This window comes from Heterodontus francisci, chromosome 5, assembly GCF_036365525.1.
Source record: "Heterodontus francisci isolate sHetFra1 chromosome 5, sHetFra1.hap1, whole genome shotgun sequence".
NCBI lineage: Eukaryota > Metazoa > Chordata > Chondrichthyes > Heterodontiformes > Heterodontidae > Heterodontus > Heterodontus francisci.
In genome coordinates, this window is record NC_090375.1 from 169,672,940 (window position 1) to 169,691,262 (window position 18,323).

Genomic DNA, 18,323 nt, shown 5'->3' on the forward strand with positions numbered 1-18,323 from the left:
CAAGGTTTCTTCAATAGCATCTTCCAAACCCACGACCTCTACCACCTAGAAGAACACGGGCAGCAGATGCATGGGAGCACCATCACCTGCAAGTACCCCTCCAAGTCACACACCATTCTGACTTGGAAATATATTGCCATTCCTTTATCATCACTGGTTCAAAGTCATAGAATTCTCTACCTAACAGCACTATGGGTGTACCTATGGACTTCAGCTGTTCAAGAAGGGGGCTCACCACTACCTTTTCAACTGCACTTAGGGTTGTGCAATAAATACTAGCCTTGCCGATGATGCCCACATCCCATGAATGAATGATAAAAATACTTTCTTAACCTGTCCTTTTAAAAAATTGGGCACACGTGTCTCTCTCTTCTTGCACCCTGTTCAAACTAGTATTATTTAGCATGATTTGTCTCTCCTCTTTCTTCCTACCAAAATATATCACCTCACACTTTTCTGCATGCATTTCATCAATCATGTCTGCCATGGGGTCAACAATGACCCCTTAAGGCAGGCAAAAGTCCTGTCCCGCTACACTTGTACCAGTATTTCAGCCTAGCAGAATGTAAGTGACTCTTAATGCCATCAGGAGAGAAAACAATCCCATAATACTGCAGTTTTATCAACAAGAGATCAAGTGTTTGATTTCGTTCTGATTGGTGGATTAACTGTGAGGCAGGACTTTTGTCCACCTGCATGACTGCCAATAATAAACCATTTCTTTCTCTTGGACCCTTAACTGTATACTTGGGTTGGTTAAGAGTGGCACTCCCACTTCTTGTGGTTTATCACTGCTGTGAGGGAGGGAAATTGAGCATGACTACAACATTGCAAACATCGGTACCAGTTAAAAAGGGACATGTATTTATTGACTATGTGGAAGAATGTCTGAAGGAGCAGGTCAGGTCAGCAGCAGGAAGGCCTTCCAAATTCTCAGATACATCCACAAAATTGTTACTGGCTTAAATGAGGGCTAGAAGGGACTGACTCCTGGGGAAGCTCCGTAAATAGTGTTTCACGCAGTATGGAGGGAGGTTGCTGTAGCAGTGAATGTAATTGTGGGGAGACGGCGGCATAGTGGTAATGTCACTGGACGAGTAATCCAGAGGTCCAGGCTAATGCCATGGGGGCATAAGTTCAAATTCCCACATGGCAGCTGGTGGAATTTAAATTCAATTAATTAATAAATAAAATCTGGAATTGTAATTAGTCGCACTAATAGTGCCATGAAATTATCAGCAGTTGTGGTAAAAACCCATCTAGTTCACTAATGTCCTTTAGAGAAGGAAATCTGCTTTCTTTACCTGTTCTGGCCTCCAGGTGACTCTTGATCCACAGCAATGTGATTGACTCTTAATTGGCCTCTGATATGACCTAGCAAGGCATTCAGTTCAAGGGCAATTAGGGATGGGAAATAAATACTGACCTTGCCAGTGATGCCCACATCCCATGAAAGAATTTTTTAAAAATCCATTACCCTAAGAACTGCCAACTTGTGCAGGAAAATGTTCAATCATATAACAAGGGTGGCCGAGATAAGTTGTCAGTGTTGCTAATTTACATCCTCTACTAAATGATAAATGGTTCACTCATCTCCTGGTCTTCCAAGCTCTTTCTCTGCCCTCACATGGTTGTTATAAAACCTCTGGAAACAGTGAAGCATCTTGTTAACTCAAATGAAGCACAAGATGGCTGCCTTCATGAGGTCCACTCTGTTAAGTGAGAAGTCACGACTAACTCCATCAACCTAATGACCAAATATTGATCAACGATCTCCTGGTCTTCACAGCAATAACTCAAGCACTCTTCTGGGTCAAGCAATCTGCCAGATAAGTCCTGGAACAAGGATTCTCCAACTCTATATTGAGAGATTTCTTGGAAGAAGTGCGCGTATCTCATGTTGAAGACACATAACATCGATGTCATGATGCACCAAGAAACTCATGCCTCCAAAGATCAACAGGTCAGCCGCCACTGTGCTCATGAACACAACTCACAACTAGCCACTACCACTGAAATATGGCCTGGCCATATACGTGAAGAATACCATCACCAATTTCAATGTCTCCCCCACCTCCCCCATCTCCATCTGAAGAAGAAGCCAAGTACACAATATGGGAACTGTACATTTCCAATGTGTGCAAAGCTCTTAATTCAAAATGCCTGAAACCAGTGCTCCCACATGCACCAATCCTAGCTCTATACATTGTTGACCTTAACAGCCACCACACTATGTGGGGCTATGAAGCAAACAAAGCTGACTGTGAAGGCCTCACAATTTGATTGTCTGTGGAAGATTTCAACTCGTCTTTGATCCCAGCAGTGAGCAACTTCCCACTCTGCTCACTGGCAACGCTACTACGACCCGAACGTCACCTTTCTTTCCAAAGTGGAAGTCTGCTTCATGCATCTGAGAAAATACTCCTTGATTTCGTCAACAACCTACATAGGCCCATCAGCACCCATGTTGGTGTCGAAATTCCTGTGATGCTGTCGAAATGTTTCCCATGACAGAACCTGAACAAAGCCGACTGGTACTCTATAAAGAAGCTGTCAAAAAAGTGGAAACCTGAATTCCCATGACATCAAGATATTGTCATTGCTTTGTTGGCCTTCTTACTGCTGTCACCAAGAAGAGCATCCCTCAGCACTTCCAGGAAGAGTACATCTATGGCTAGGTAGAAGAGACCCAGCACCATCTCTGATAGTAAAACCAGTCAAGCAGGCCACAATTGCAAATGGCCCTGCTAGGCTGTATAGGCTGAGCTAGATGTCAGTGATGAATACAGTGGATTGACTATGTTGAAGGTCTGGAATTCAGACACTCTAGTCTCTGAACCTGGGCTCCACTTTGAATTCTTGGAGCCATGAATGCTATGGAATATCATACCTCAAAAGCTCGGCCCAACTCCATTATCCCTAAACTAGTGGAGAGAACAAAAACAGCAATCAACTACACCGGACATGATCTCAATCCCTTGACTAGACTCCACCGCCATTAGCACAAATGAAGTGAAGAAGGGTTCAGCCACCATTAAGAAAGGGAAAGAGGTTGGTGGAGATGATATCCGCAGGAGGTTCTCATCAAATAGGACCCAAGTTATTCCAATGGCTGGCAAAACTACAAAAATACCATGCAATCTGGATGCATCTCAAAAACATACTCAAAGTAGGCAAACTGACCAATGCCCCAGGAAAATATAGCCTGGCACCACTACTGTTTCTGACAAGCAAACTCCTGGAATGCATCACTGTCCAGAGAGTCAGCCCTTCTGTCAGGCCAGGGAGTTCCAAAGAACAGACGGGATTTTGGCTTAATCACTGTGGCCCTTGCATAACACATCGAGGCTAGATTCCAGAAGAAATTAAAGACCAGCATAGCCTTTGTAGACGTGTCATCAGCCTATGACACATTTTTGATTAAAGGACTGGTGCTGAAGCTTGCAAGAATTATTCTCAAAGCTTGTCTCCTGACTAATCACCTTTTCAGATTCATCCTCATAAGTAGAGCACCAAGGAACCTGATTCAACAGGGATCAAGATGAAAGTCTCCACATTGTTGAACTTATACCTGTCATTAAGGAAGATGGTCATGAATGTTGGAGACCAGTAGTTGCAGCCGGAAGAAATCACTGCAGGTATGCTTCAGGGCAGTGTCCTCGAGCCTACCATATTCAGTTGCTACAGCAGCGATCTTCTGTCCACCATACAGGCTTGTGGTTGTTCGATGATAATTCTACAACGTTCAGCTCCATTTGCAGCTCCTCCGACTGTGAAATAGACCATACCAGACTGCACCAGGAGTAGAACTACATCCCGGCTTGGGCTGTCAAGTGGACAGTAACATTCATGCCACATAAGTGGCAGGTAATGACAACCTCCAACAAGAAAGGGCCCAACCACATCCCCCTGACCTTCAGTAGCACTGCCAACACCAAATCCTCCATTATAAACATCTTGCAAGGGTTATCATGACCAGAAACCTAACTGGACCAAACATATCAACATTGTAGTTACAAGGGCATGGCAGAGGCAGAGTACTCCATGATGAATAGCACACCTCCTAACCTCTCCAAATGTCTCCATCACCTAAACGGGTCGCCAGGTGTTTTGATGGATTACTCATCACTGGATTTGTGCAGTTGCAATTACATTCAAGAAGCTCAACACCACTTAGGATAGAGGAGTCTGTTTGATCTATGTCCCTGCTACTGGACTCCATATTCATCCTCTCCACCATGGGTACACTGTGGCTGTGTACTATCTGCAGGAAGCACAGCAGGAATTCACCAGGGCTGATTCTACCTCTAGACGGGAATCGCGGCTGCAGGGGCTGACATAGGCAGCAAACCATCCTTCCACTCAGAGTGTGAGGTCTGGGGGAATTTAACATCCTGCCCTTGTTTACATGCTCCGACTCTGACTTGTAACCAAAGCTGATGCGAACAACGTCAAGGTTTGCAGGCGGGAGTCAAAATTGGTGAGGGTTGAGGTTGCTGCCTAAGACTCAATGAAATGGTTACCAGTAAGGTAAGTACAGATTGGGAAGGGGGCAACATGCCCCTAATTGAGGTAGGGGAGAAGCCCAATGAAATCGAGTCCCAAGGGATTCTTGTGGTATCAGGAGGAGTGTTCCTGCTCTTCCTGGCCCGCAAGGAACCTTTAAAAATTTAAGAAAGTAAAACTTACCTGGATCTCCTGTGGCCTGGACCCTTGCTTCCACCAGCTTTGCTGACAGACAACAAGTATAGAACCATAGAATCAGAGAAAAGTTACGGCACAAAAGGAGGCCATTCAGCCCATCGTGTCTGCACTGGTTGAAAAAATTAGCCACCCAATCTATTCCCACCTTCCAGCACCTGGTCTGTAGCCTTGCAGGTTACAGCACTTCAGGTGCATATAATGGGCTTTAGTCAACAGCATAAAGAGGGGTCGACTTAGGCGTAGTTGGATGATGGACGTTACAGAGCAGTTGCAGAAGAGCTACAGTGGATGTGTGAGAATGGCATAAGATAGATGTGCATGACTTACCATGATAGCAGATCTCCTGGTAGGAGTAACTTCAAGCAACAGCAGTCGTAGTCGATCCTGCACTTCAAATTATATTAGCAGGATGCAATACTCCCATTTAAATTAAGCCTCCACTCTTCTGTGAGTGAACAAGTGAGCTTCCCGTGCCTGAATTCAGGCAGATAAAGATGGTGGGGAACAGGAATGCAGCTCAACCTTCACCACCATCCTCCTGCAGCCACCCCCACCTCCCCCCCCACCACCCCCCACCAACCACTCCATTCTACCCACCCTCCCAAATGTAGCATTCCAGGCAGGGTGTTAAAATCAAACTTACCAAATTTATTTTCATGGCATGTACCAGCTTCGTAAGACCTCTATCAATTAGAAGGACAAGAGCAGCAAGATCATAGGAATATTGGTCACCTTCAAGTCACGCACCATCCTAAATTGGACTGTGCCTTTGTTCCTTCATCGCTGCTGGGTCTGAATCCTGGAATTTGTACCTAACACCTGTGTAGGAATACCATCAGTACCAGGATTGCAGAAGGTCCAAGAACATTTTGTGCCCACCACCAGCTACTCTGAGATGACAATAAATGTGGCTTTGCCAGCATTGCCCACATCACAAGAACAAATTAAAAAAAACAATTCTCTCTGAACAACCCTTCTGCCCAAATTACCTCCCTCTGCTCTAGGTGGGATTCCCACTTGCGGTCCGACGCCGGGAAAAAGCCATCGGCATCTGGAAATAGCTCCTAATTAGTTGGCCTAATTGGCTGCCCGTCTCCGAGGAGGGGGTTGCTGATTCCCATGGTGGTCCACCCCTACGAAACTTGTCTGGAGGCAGGACAACTTCGGAGAGCCAGCATGATGGGGTTTTCTGCTTATTTTCCAGCATCCTCCACTGCCAAACCAGGCTCCATGGGGCCTGGAAATTTCAGCCCTTGATATTTGATTTCAAATCTATCATTGTTTCCTCATTAAAATCTGTCCATCCCTTAATTGGATGGGAGTCTTTGGTGTCCAACATAGATGATGACAGAAACTCTGATGCACGGAAATTGTAATGGATCCTTGATACATTTTCCACCACCACCTGTCCAGTACTGCTGGTAAATGCATGCAAATGTAAGGAAAAATCTTGCTTCTGGTTGCCTTTATAAACCAGCTGTATTAAAGATTGTTGGAGAGATTTTCCTGGCTTCGATCCCAGAGAACATGGATTGCACAAAAATATTGGAAAATCAGGCAGATCCGAGCACATGCCTGTTAAAGAATCCGCCATTTTTTCTTCCACTTAAATTAATTAGAGGAAAATTGAGAGGGTTCTTTCACAGGTTTGCACTTCAATCCACCTCATTTTCTGTTATTCCCTGCACCCTGTTCCTGTATACCTGGGAGAAGATGCAGTAAAATCTCTCCTTATGTCCCCTTACTTGATACAAACGTTGCAAAGTTTTGTCAGTTGCCTCCAAAACTTGAGGGTGGAACAAAAGCATATTCAAACAAACACAGAGGGAATGATTTGAACTCAACCCACCTGGCGGGAACAGGACAAACCCGCAGTTAGCACTGCCTCATTAAACTTACCCACCCCTTTCCTGTTCGTTTCCTGCTCACTGCCCCTGCTTGAACCACCCACTTTATTAGAATGGCTGAGGAATCTATGGGAAGTAAGTAGACACCTCATGAGGGGAAGAATGAGGGGCAGCAACAGCATCCTCAACAACCAGGAGGGGCAGCAAGTAGGCTTGTTAGCAGACAGCCGATGAGAGGGGGAAGGCCTGACCCAGCCCACAGGGTCTATAGATCAAGAGTAACGTTTCTGTATATCTCTGCATGAGAAAGCTGTATTTCTCCAGACAGGCTGCCACATATTTCTGCAGCCTCCTGTAACAAGACCTGCTGGCTCTGGGTGTGGTGGCCATGTTTTGCCAGTGTCTGTCAAAAATAACCTTTTTGCCTCAGGCTCCTTTCAGGGCACTTCAGCGAACATCGCTCACATCTCTCAGCCTGCAATGCAAAACACAGATGCCCTATTTGTCAGGGCCAACCAATACATCACCAATCTTGCGGAAGCCAAGTGTCACAATGAGACAGTTTTGGGATTTGCAGCATTAGCTATCTTCACTTGTAGCCAGGCGTCTATTGGCTGCACTTCTGCAAGGCATCAGAGACAAGCCAGCAATTGTAATTGAGAGACAAGGAAAAATAAAGAACTGCACTTACCCTTCCTGCTCTTCTCAGGTCATTGAAGCTTTCACCAGATTGGTTCGAGATTATAGGCGTGATGCTCCTGCAACTGACCATCTCTCTCTGTTCTCTTCAGGCCTGCTATAGGTATGTCATGCCAATCTTCTTCCCAGGAAACAAAACAGCCCTCTTTGCCCTCAACACTTCCACTAAGATATCAAGAGAGACATTAGACAACCTGGGGGCAACCCTGTGACTCATTGCTTTAATTCTGCACATTGGCCAGAATTTTAGGAGCACTGTAGGGAATGGGAACAAAGGCAAGGGGTGGGGAGAGTGCTCATAAAATTGCAAGGGAAGGCAGGGAGTACCCATCATCTTTCCGACACCATGGAATTTAGTCTGGGGCGGGTAAGGCTGTCTTCAGTCAGTTGAGGCCCTTAAGTAAACAATTAAGGGCCTTTTCCTGCTGCCACTGGCATTTTACCAGTGCCGGGCGAGGGTGCCTCCACCATGTAAGGAGGCTGCCCAGAACGCCAGACAGCCTCCCTGTGGGCTGCTGGCGGGGAGTCTCCTCCGTGGGCAATCTGTGGTTCACAGAGGGCCGCCAGTGGTAAAGGCTACCCCCGTGTCACCACCACCACAACCCCTCCCCCCACCCCTCACCAGGCCTGGCCTGCTGGCCCCACAAGCCTCGCTCACTCACCTGCAGTCTGAGGCCCCATGGCTGTTCCTTGTGCAGTGACTGCTGCAGTACCAGCAGTGGCCACAGCTCTCAGTGGTACTACTGGGATGCTGAGCTGCCAGCCCTCTGATTTGCCGGCAGCTCTTGGAGGTGGGATCCCTGTCCTTAAGGGGATGGGGACAGCGGCACCAGGCAGTTAATTGTCCCAGCGCCGTAAAATGCGACCATGGGGCCCCCAAACAGCCAAGGCAGGGATCTCCTCACCTTTTTGGCCCAGCATCAGAACCCCCGCCTGCTTCTTAATATTCAGCCCATTCTAATAGTATCAGAGACCAATCTTGCAGCAGTAAATGCTGCCTTCCTTTAAGAGGTTCATTCACACTTTAATAGGTCTCCATCAGCCCACTGGAATCCTGTTGGGAAAGTGCCCACTTTTCACAATCACATTGGCAATCCACCAAACAAATGTAAATAGAGAACGTTGGATGCATTTGGCACTCATCCTGCTCAGCATTTTCCCAAAACTTGCTCGGAGTTAAAATCCCCCACCATACAGTGTAACTTTGCTCAGCTATGTGCATCACCCACTGCCAGTTACTTTTGAATTTGACGAACAATTACTTAAATCCAACAATCCCTACAACAATTCAAACTGTATTTACATATATAAATAAAAGCAAAATACTGCGGATGCTGGAAATCTGAAACAAAAACAAGAAATGCTGGAATCACTCAGCAGGTCTGGCAGCATCTGTGGAAAGAGAAGCAGAGTTAACGTTTCGGGTCAGTGACCCTTCTTCGGAACTGACAAATATTAGAAAAGTCACAGATTATAAACAAGTGAGGTGGGGGTGGGGCAAGAGATAACAAAGGATAAGGTGCAGATTGGACCAGGCCACATAGCTGACCAAAAGGTCATGGAGCAAAGGCAAACAATATGTTAATGGTGTGTTGAAAGACAAAGCATTAGTACAGATTAGGTGTGAATACACTAAATATTGAACAGCAGCAAGTGCAAACCTGAAGAAAAACAGCTGGTCGGGGGGAGGACTCCTGGTCGAAGAAGTGAGCCCGGAGGCGGAGGCGACGGAAGAAGAGCTCAACGTCATGCTGAGCGCGAAATTCATTGAGGTGGGGGCGTAAGGGGATAAAACTGATACCTTTGCTGAGTACAGAACGCTCAGCATCAGAGAGGGGGAGGTCAGAGGGTATAGTGAATACACGGCAAGGGGTCAGATCAGAAGGGGTGGGGTCAGAGGGAAGTGAAGCGGAAGGAGGATCTGTAGGGGCATTTGGAGGGCTGAATATTAAGAAGCAGACGGGGGTTCTGATGCTGGAGGGGCACCCCCACCTCACTTGTTTATAATCTGTGACTTTTCTAATATTTGTCAGTTCCGAAGAAGGGTCACTGACCCGAAACGTTAACTCTGCTTCTCTTTCCACAGATGCTGCCAGACCTGCTGAGTGATTCCAGCATTTCTTGTTTTTGTTTTTGTTTACATATATAAACTCTGCTAATCATTGTGTGAAGTTGAGTTGAGACAATTGAAACCTTCAGAGAAAGATAGGTTAGATTTGTGAGGACCTGCCATTTGAGCTGTTTGATAACTCATAAGAACTTCTGATGTGAGTCAGCAATGGGCAGTTTAGTGCCTGAGAGTGAGGCTTTACTTCATGGCTGCAGTCCCGAGATTAGATTATTCTATTTAAAATACTCAAAATACTTTTCAAGTACACAATTTTTTATTCTTCTTGAAGGAGTTGAAATTTCTATGTGATCTATCAAAATAAATCAGTTAATAGATTTGCTAATATAGTACGCAGAGGAATTTAACAAGATAACATTACCCAATGCACTAAAAATAACACTGAGAGGAATTTGATTATGAAGGCATCAACCAATGCACTAAAAATATTACATCAATAGATTTAACACAAAAACATTAACCAATGCACTAAACTAGCATATAGAGAAATCACAACTGGTAAGTTGTGAAAGGAAACTGTCTCTCTCTAGCATCATTGTTGTCTGAGTGTTGCTAATCATGAATTATGCCATGATATCACTATGGGGCAATGTGAGGAGATAGGCTGCAAGGACTACCTCGGCTGGTGAAAAGCTTGGACTCATGCTATTGGCATTATTCTGCACCACAATCTAGCTATCTAGCTAACTGAGCTAACCAACCCCTAAAACACTGATAGGGAGATATAAATAAGGCGAGTACTTAATTTTCATAGTGGGCATAGAATCCATCCATTCATTCATATTCAACTGCCATTGCTGTGGCACCCCTTATTTTGCCAATTTTATATTCTTCCAGGTGGGACCTTATTCCTGAAAGGACACTGTTTTTGAATTTTTCTATCAGAATTACTTCCCTCAGGCTCTCAAAATCTTGCACAATCTTTATCGATCTATACCACCTATCAAACACCATTTCCTTCCCTCTAGCAAATTTCATATATGTCTGGCCTTGTTTCTTTTTTAAATTCCTAAATTTTCTGTCTATAGCCTCTGGTCTCGGGTATGAATTCATAGGCATTGTATAAAAGTATAACATTTACAAACCTCTAACAAGGCTTGACATTAGAAGATTTCACCCTGCCCCATCCCACCACAGTATAATAGAGGAACAAAAGAGAACGAGGCTAAATGAGGGAGGGTGAATAAGAGTTAAATCAGGCACAGTAAGGATGGTTGGTCTTGCATTGACAGATACCATGGCATTATTATATACATTTAGTGAATGCAAATCCCAGAACCAAGCAATAGCTTCCTCATTTGCTGAGTTTAAGGTGATTAGTCTGCCAATTAGTCTGTAGATGGGACACACCTCGATAATGTGCAGCATTGTTCGTCTGTCTCCACAAATGCATAAGGGGTTTATACTGAGGCCCCAGCAGTGGAGGTTGGCTGCGCAGAAGGGGTTTGTCACAAGGAACTTGTTAGTGACTTCACATGTTTCCCATTCCTTGATCCAAAGGATGTCTGCTGGTAGATCTTGCTCAGGACGTTGCACCATATGGGGCGCCGAGATGGAAGGCAGGCAGTAGGTGGATTGAACATGTCATTATGGAATGGTAAGTGAGGTGCTGCACAGATGATTTCAACCAGCTTGCGGCTTTTGAAAAGTTGCAGATGTGTGGAGGAGTGATGTTTTTGAAGACAGGAAGCCTGGGGAGGGGTGTTGAGCAGAGGGTTCCAGTTATGATGCGCAATGTTGCATTCAATTGAATATCAATAAGTTGTGTGTGTGATGACCTATGCCAGACAGATGCACAGTATTCTTCTGATGAGTATGAAAGGGCAAGTTCTGAGGTCTGGAGTGTTGTGGCAGCAACATTCTTTTTAATTACCAGACCTATCTGTCTGCAGCAAGTTTGATAAGCAATTAATGTGCAAATCCATCCCAAGTTCAGATGATTACTCACGGGACAATGACTGAGTAAAGTATACTGATCTCAATGCCTATGAGTTCGTACCAGAGGCTTATAGACAGAAAATTTAGGAATTTAAAAAAGAAACAAGGCCAGACATGTATGAAATTTGCTAGAGAGAAGGAAATGGTGTTTGATAGGTGGTATAGATCGATAAAGATTGTGTAAGATTTTGAGAACCTGAGGGAAGTAATTCTGATAGAAAAATTCAAAGACAGTGTCCCTTCAGGAATAAGGTCCCACCTGGAAGAATATAAAATTGGCAAAATAAGGGGTGCCACAGCAATGGCAGATGAATACGAATTGACCCAGTTTGGAAACTTTCAGAGAAGTTGGAGAAATAGGAAGGTTGATAATGAAAACAGATTTGGTTTTATTGGGAAAGATGGCAAAAGTAAAAAGATAGGCATACTTCAGGTCAGCAAAGAGAAAGGCAGGAGGAAAAGTTTGGTTTGAGGGGACCAACATGCTATTTCTGCCACATGGATGGACATGTGAAGGCTGACTGTTGGAAGTGGAAAAACAAGCCTGTTGCATGTGTACAGTCAAAGGGTGATTCCACAGGAGATATTGTCCTAGAGGGTGACTCACATCAAGCAGGTAGTTTCTCCCATGTTCACTGATAGAGTGAATCAGTTTGCAGAAGGCTATAGAAGTTTTCTGTTTAAGGTTGAAGTATTTCCACAGTCATCTGGTGAAGCAGGCAATTCGATTGCCATCCTTAGAGATACAGGGGCAGCACTGTCACTGATGTTGGCTGGTGACATGAATTTTTTTCCTCGGTAGTTCACTGAATGTGAAAGTGTTAATCCAAGGGTTAGATAGAACCTATTTATCCGTTCCCTTATATAGGGTTGATTTAAAATGTGACTTGGTCACTGGCCCTGTTACCATTGGTGTCATTCCTAGTTTGCCCATTGAGGGGGTAGATTTTCTGCTAGGAAATGACTTGGCTGGGGATAAGGTAGTGGCGTTTCCAGTAGTTTCTGAAAAGCCAGTTGAGGTTTCATAAACTGACGTTTTGCGGGAAGAATTTCCCAGAATATTCCCAGATTATGTCGTGACTAGATCCCAGACTCATAGGATTAACCAAGATGAGAAGGATTCAGTTGTTGTGGAGGACAATTGTGGTGTTTGGGTGGCTGAATCTTTTTTCAAGGATTTGGATGGGGATGTTGGTGGTAAAAGCTCCAAGGCTAGCAATGGGGAATTGTTTAGCAGATCCACGAAGACTGAGGCACAACAGGCAGACCCTGACTTAAGAGGCTTGTCTCAGACAGTGTATTCTGAGGCAGAAGCTGAAAAGGTCCCTGAGTGTTAATATGTTAAGGATGACACTTTAATAAGGAAGTGGAGACCTCCCCAGAGGCCCGCTGATGAGGAGTGGGCTGTCATTCATCAAATTGTAGCCCCTTCTTGCAACCAGAGTGAAATTTTGAGAATAGCCCATGAGATTCCAGTTGCAGGTCATTTGGGTATTAGGAAGACACAGGCTTGGATAATGATGCATTTTTATTGGCCAAAGCTGCACAGGAATGTGGTTGAGTTCTGTAAGACATGTCACACATGTCAGATGATTAGGAAGCCTTTGATTAAGCCAGCCCCATTAATACCAATACCTGCATTTGACAAATCTATTAGTAGAGTTCTTGTGGATTGCGTTGGACCCTTACCTATGACAAGCTGAGTCATAAGTATCACCTGACCATCATGTCCACTTGATTTCCAGAGGCAATACCCTTGAAAAGGTCCCAGCAAAAGTTGTGATTGAGGAGATGGTTCAGTTTTTCACTTGGCATGGGTTGCCAACAGAAATTCAGTCTAAGCAAGGGTCAAATTTCATGTCAGGTGTATTTCAGGACGTCATGTGTACTTTGGGAGTGAAGCAGCTCAAGCCATCTGCTTATCACCCGCAGTCACAAGCTGCTTTGGAAAGATGTCCCCAAACCCTAAAGAGCATGATTAAGGTCTATCGTTTTGAGTATCACCATGATTGGGATAAAGGGATATCATTTTTGTTATTTGTAACCAACAACACATCAAATGAGTCTACTGGATTCAGTCCATTCGAATTGGGCTATAGGCATGAAGTTAGGGGTCATAGGGGTCCTCTTAAACTCATTAAGAAGAAATTTTTGGCACAGGAGAGGAAACTACCCTCTTAGACTATATGTTAGAGTTTCGAGAGAAACTCTCAAAAGCTTATGAGATGTCCAGAGAACTTCTCAAGGTATCCCAGCAGGTGATAAAAACCCAAATGGATAGAACGGCGAAGGGACATAGTTTTCAACCCAGATCTAAGGTGCTAATTTGACTGCCTTTGCCTGTTGAACCATTGAAAACTAGATTTAGTTGACCTTACTGCAACAAAAGGAAACTCAGTGAGGTGAACTATTTGGTTAGTACCCAGACAGATGGAAATATCAAAGGGTGTGTCACAAGAACACAAGAAACAGGAGCAGAAGTAGACCATATGGTCCATCGAGCCTGCTCCTCCATTCAATATGATCTGTCAGAATTTTGTATGTTTCAATGAGATAGCCTCTCATTCTTCTAAACTCCTGAGAGTATAGGCCCAATTTACTCAGCACCTCATCATAGGACAACCTCCTCAGGCCAGGGACCAATTTAGTGAATCTTTGTTGTACTGCCTCCAATGCAAGTATATCTTTTCTTAAATGTAGAGAGCAAAACTGCACACAGTACTCCAGATATGGTCTCACCAAAACCCTGCACAACTGTAGCAAGATTCTTTGTTCCTGTACTCCAATCCCCTTGCAATAAAGGCCAACATGTCATTTGCCTTCTTAATTGCTTACTGTACCTGCATACTACCTTTCTGAGTTCCTTGGACAAGGACACCCAAGTCTCTTTGAACATCAACACTTACAAGTTTCACACCTTTTAAAGAATATTCTGCTTTTCTATTCCTACAACCAAAGGGAATAACTTCACACTTCCCGACATTATACTCCATCTGCCATCTTGTTGCCCACTCATTTAACCTGTCTATATCTCTTTGCAGCCTCTCTGTGTCTTCCCCACAGCTTAAAAGTTGACAAGTCCCCAGATCCTGATGGACTTCATCCTAGGGTCTTAAAAGAAGTGGCTGCTGAGATAGTGGATGCATTGGTTTTAATTTTCCAAAATTCCCTAGATTCTGGAAAGGTCCCATCACATTGGACATTGTAACTCCTCGATTCAAAAAAGGAGGGAGTCAGTAAGCATGAAACTACAGGCCAGTTAGCTTAATATCTGTCATAGGGAAAATGCTGGAACCTATTATTAAGGAGGCTTTTGCAGGTCATTTAGAAAATCTCAATGCAATCAGGAAAAGTCAACATGGTTTTGTGAAAGGGAAATCATGTTTGACCAATTTATGAGAAATCTTTGAGGAAGTAACAAGCAACATGGATAAAGGGGAACCTATGGATGTGGCGTAATTGGATTTCCAGAAGGCATTTGACAAGGTGCCACATCAAAGGTTACTAAACAAAATAAAAGCCCATGGTATAGAAAGTAACAAAATAGCATGGATAGAAGATTGGTTAGCCAACAGGAAACAGAGAGTAGGCATAAATGGGTCATTTTTGGGTTAGCAAGCTGTAACTAGTGGAGTGCCACAGGGATCAGTGCTGGGACCTCAACTATTTACAATCTATACCAATGACTTGGATGAAGGGACAGAATGTATGGTTGCTAAATTTGCTGATAACACAAAGATAGGTAGGAAAGTAAGTTGTGAAGAGGACATAAGGAGTCTGCAAAGGGATATGGATAGGTTAAGTGAGTGGGCAAAGATTTGGCAGAGGAGTATAATGTGGGAAAGTGTAAAATTGTCCACTTTGGCTGGAAGAATAGAAAAGCATTATATATTATTTACATAGAAGGAGATTGCAGAACTTTGAGATGCAGAGGGATCTGGGTGTCCTAGTACACGAAAAACAAAAAGTTAGTATGCAGGTACAGCAAGTGATTAAGAAGGCAAATGCAATGTTGTTGTTTATTGCAAAGGGAATGGAATATAAAAGTAGAGATGTTTTGCTACAGTTGTACAAAACATTGTTGCGACCATATCTAGAGTATTGTGTACAGTTTGGTCTCCTTACCTAAGAAAGGATATAATTGCATTAGAAGCAGTTCAGAGAAGGTTCACTCAACTGATTCCTGGGATGACAGTGTTATCTTATGAGGAACGGTTGAACAGGTTGGGTTTGTATTCATTGGAGTTTAGCAGGATGAGAGGTGATCTGATTGAAACATATAAGATCCTGAGGGGACTTGGCAGGGTGGAAGTGGAAAGGATGTTTCGCCTTGTGGGAGGAACTAAAAATAGGGGGTACAGTTTAAAAATAAGGGGTTTCCCATTTCGGACAGCGGTGAGGAGAATCTTTTTCTCTCAAAGGGTCATGAATCTGTGGAACTCTCTGCCCTGGAGAGTGGTAGGGACAGGATCATTGAATGCTTTTAAGGCAGAGGTAGACTGATTCTTGACAAACAAGGGATTCAAAGGGTATTGGGGGTAGGCAGGAAAGTGGAGTTGAGTCTACAAACAGATCAGCCATGATCTTATGGAATGGCGAAGCAGGTCTGAGGAGCTGAATGGCCTACTCCTGCTCTTCGTTCGTATGTACGTATGTAAGAATGTACATATGTACCTTTCCACCTACCTTTGTATCATCAGCAACTAAGATACATGACTCTCTGTCTCTTCATCTGAGTCATTAATATAGATTGTAAATGGCTGAGGCACCAGCACTGATCCACTATTCACTGCCCGCCAAATTGAAAAAGCCCCGTTTATGCCCAATCTTTGCTTCCTTTCCATTAAACAATCCTCTATCCATGCTAATATATTACCTCCAACTCCATGAGCCCTTACCTTGCCTATTAACCTTTTGTGTGGAACCTTATTGAATGCCTTTTGGAAATCTAGGTATATTCTTATTGCTATCTTGCTCTTTTGCCTTCTCCCCTCTATTTAAATAATCACATCTTCCCTCTCTTGATCCCTTGCCCCCACTAATTACCACCCTAGTTATACGACTCACTAGAATACTTGTCCCAGCATGGCTCCGGTGAAGGCTGTCCCAATGGAACAGCTCCCACTCACCCCAGTACTGGTGACAGTGCCCCATAAATCAAAACCCATTTCTCCCACACAAATCTTTGATGCACACATTTAACTCTCTAATTTTATTTATCCTATGCCAATTTGCTTGTGGCTTAGGTAATAATCCAGAGATTATTAACATTGAGGTTCTGCTTTTTATTTAGCCCCTAGCTGCTCATAGTCCCTATGCAGAACCTCTTTCCAGTCCTATCTATGTCATTGGTACTCATGTGGAACATGACAACTGGATCCTCCCCCTCCCACTGCAAGTTCCTCTCCAGCTCTGAGCAGATGTCACGAACCATGGCATTGGGCAGGCAACATATCCTTCTGGACTCTCTCTCTCAGCCGCAGATAACTGTGTCTATCCCCCTGACTATACTATTTCCTATTACCACTACATTCCTATTTACTCCCCCTGCTTGAATGGCTTCCTGTACAACAGTGCCATGGCCAGTTCTCATCCACCCTACAGCCTTCGCTCTCATCCATACAAGCTGAAAGAACCTCAAACCTGTTGAACAATTGCAAGGGTTGTGGCTCTTCCACTTCTGCCTTCTCAGTCCCCTCACCTGCCTTACTCACATTCATATCCTCCTGTCCCTGTCCACTGACTAAATCAGAAGACGCTATCCAATGATTTGTGACTGCCTTCTGGACAAAGTGTCCAGGTAATTTCCCATGTGAAAATGCTGAAGAAGTTTATGACCATGAGCATAGTCAGCCAGTAGATGTAGCACAGGTAGAGAATGTAGATGGTGCTACTGGTGCATGTGATACACCAGATGATGAGCCGGAGACTGAATGTTCCCAAATTGAACGTCCTGCGATGAATCTGGCAAACACGGAAGTGTTAGAGGCTCCAGATGAGGTGCTGCAACATCCACCTGAGCAACAGAGGAAAGACATAGCTGACATATTGAGGGAATATAAGCCTGTATGTGTAGATAAGCCAGATCGTACTTCTCAGGCGATTCATAAGGATGATGTAGAGGAAGCTAAACAAATTAAACAAGACGCCTACAGACTCAATCCTAATAAATTGGACAAAGTTGAGAGGAGCTTCAGTACATGTTATGTAATGATATAATTGAACCTTGTCAAAGTATTTGGAGTTCTCCTGTCATTTTGGTAGCAAAGCCAGATGTTTCTCAAAGATTTTCTGTAGCTTACTGAAAGGTTAATGCTGTAACCAAGATGGACTCCTATCCAATCGCAAGGCTAGAGGATTGTATTGATAGGGTGGGGAACTCGTCCTTTGTTAGCAAGATTGATTTACTTAAAGGATACTGGCAAGTCCCCTTGACCGACCAAGCCAAAGATGTTTCTGCTTTTGTGACACCAGATGGTCTGTTCCAATGTAAAATCATGCCATTTGGAATGAAAAATGCACCAGTCACATTTCAAAGATTGGCCAATCAGGTAATTGCTAAATTGAGTAATTCTGTTAAGTACATTGATGACCTTTTGGTGTACAGCGACACCTGGAGTGATCATGTCTAACATTTAAGAGCCCTATTTGTCAGGTTGGTCAAGGCAAACCTGATGAAGAGCGAGTTTGCCAAAACCAAGGTCACTTATTTAAGACTTATCATGGGTCAAGATCAAGTATTACCACGAGAAGTCAAGGTTCAGGTGACAATAGATCTTCCTGTACCCAAGACAAAGAAAGAAGTGTTATGATTTCTGGGTATATGTGGGTTCTACAGGAAATTTGTCCCTAATTTCAGCACAGTAGTCACCCCATTGACAAATCTGTGAAAAAAGAACATGAAGCTTGAATGGTCAGAGTCATGCCAAACAGCATTTGAGAATGTGAAGACCAATTTAATAAAAGAACCAGTTCTTGCAGCCCCAGATTTTAATAAACTGTTCAAA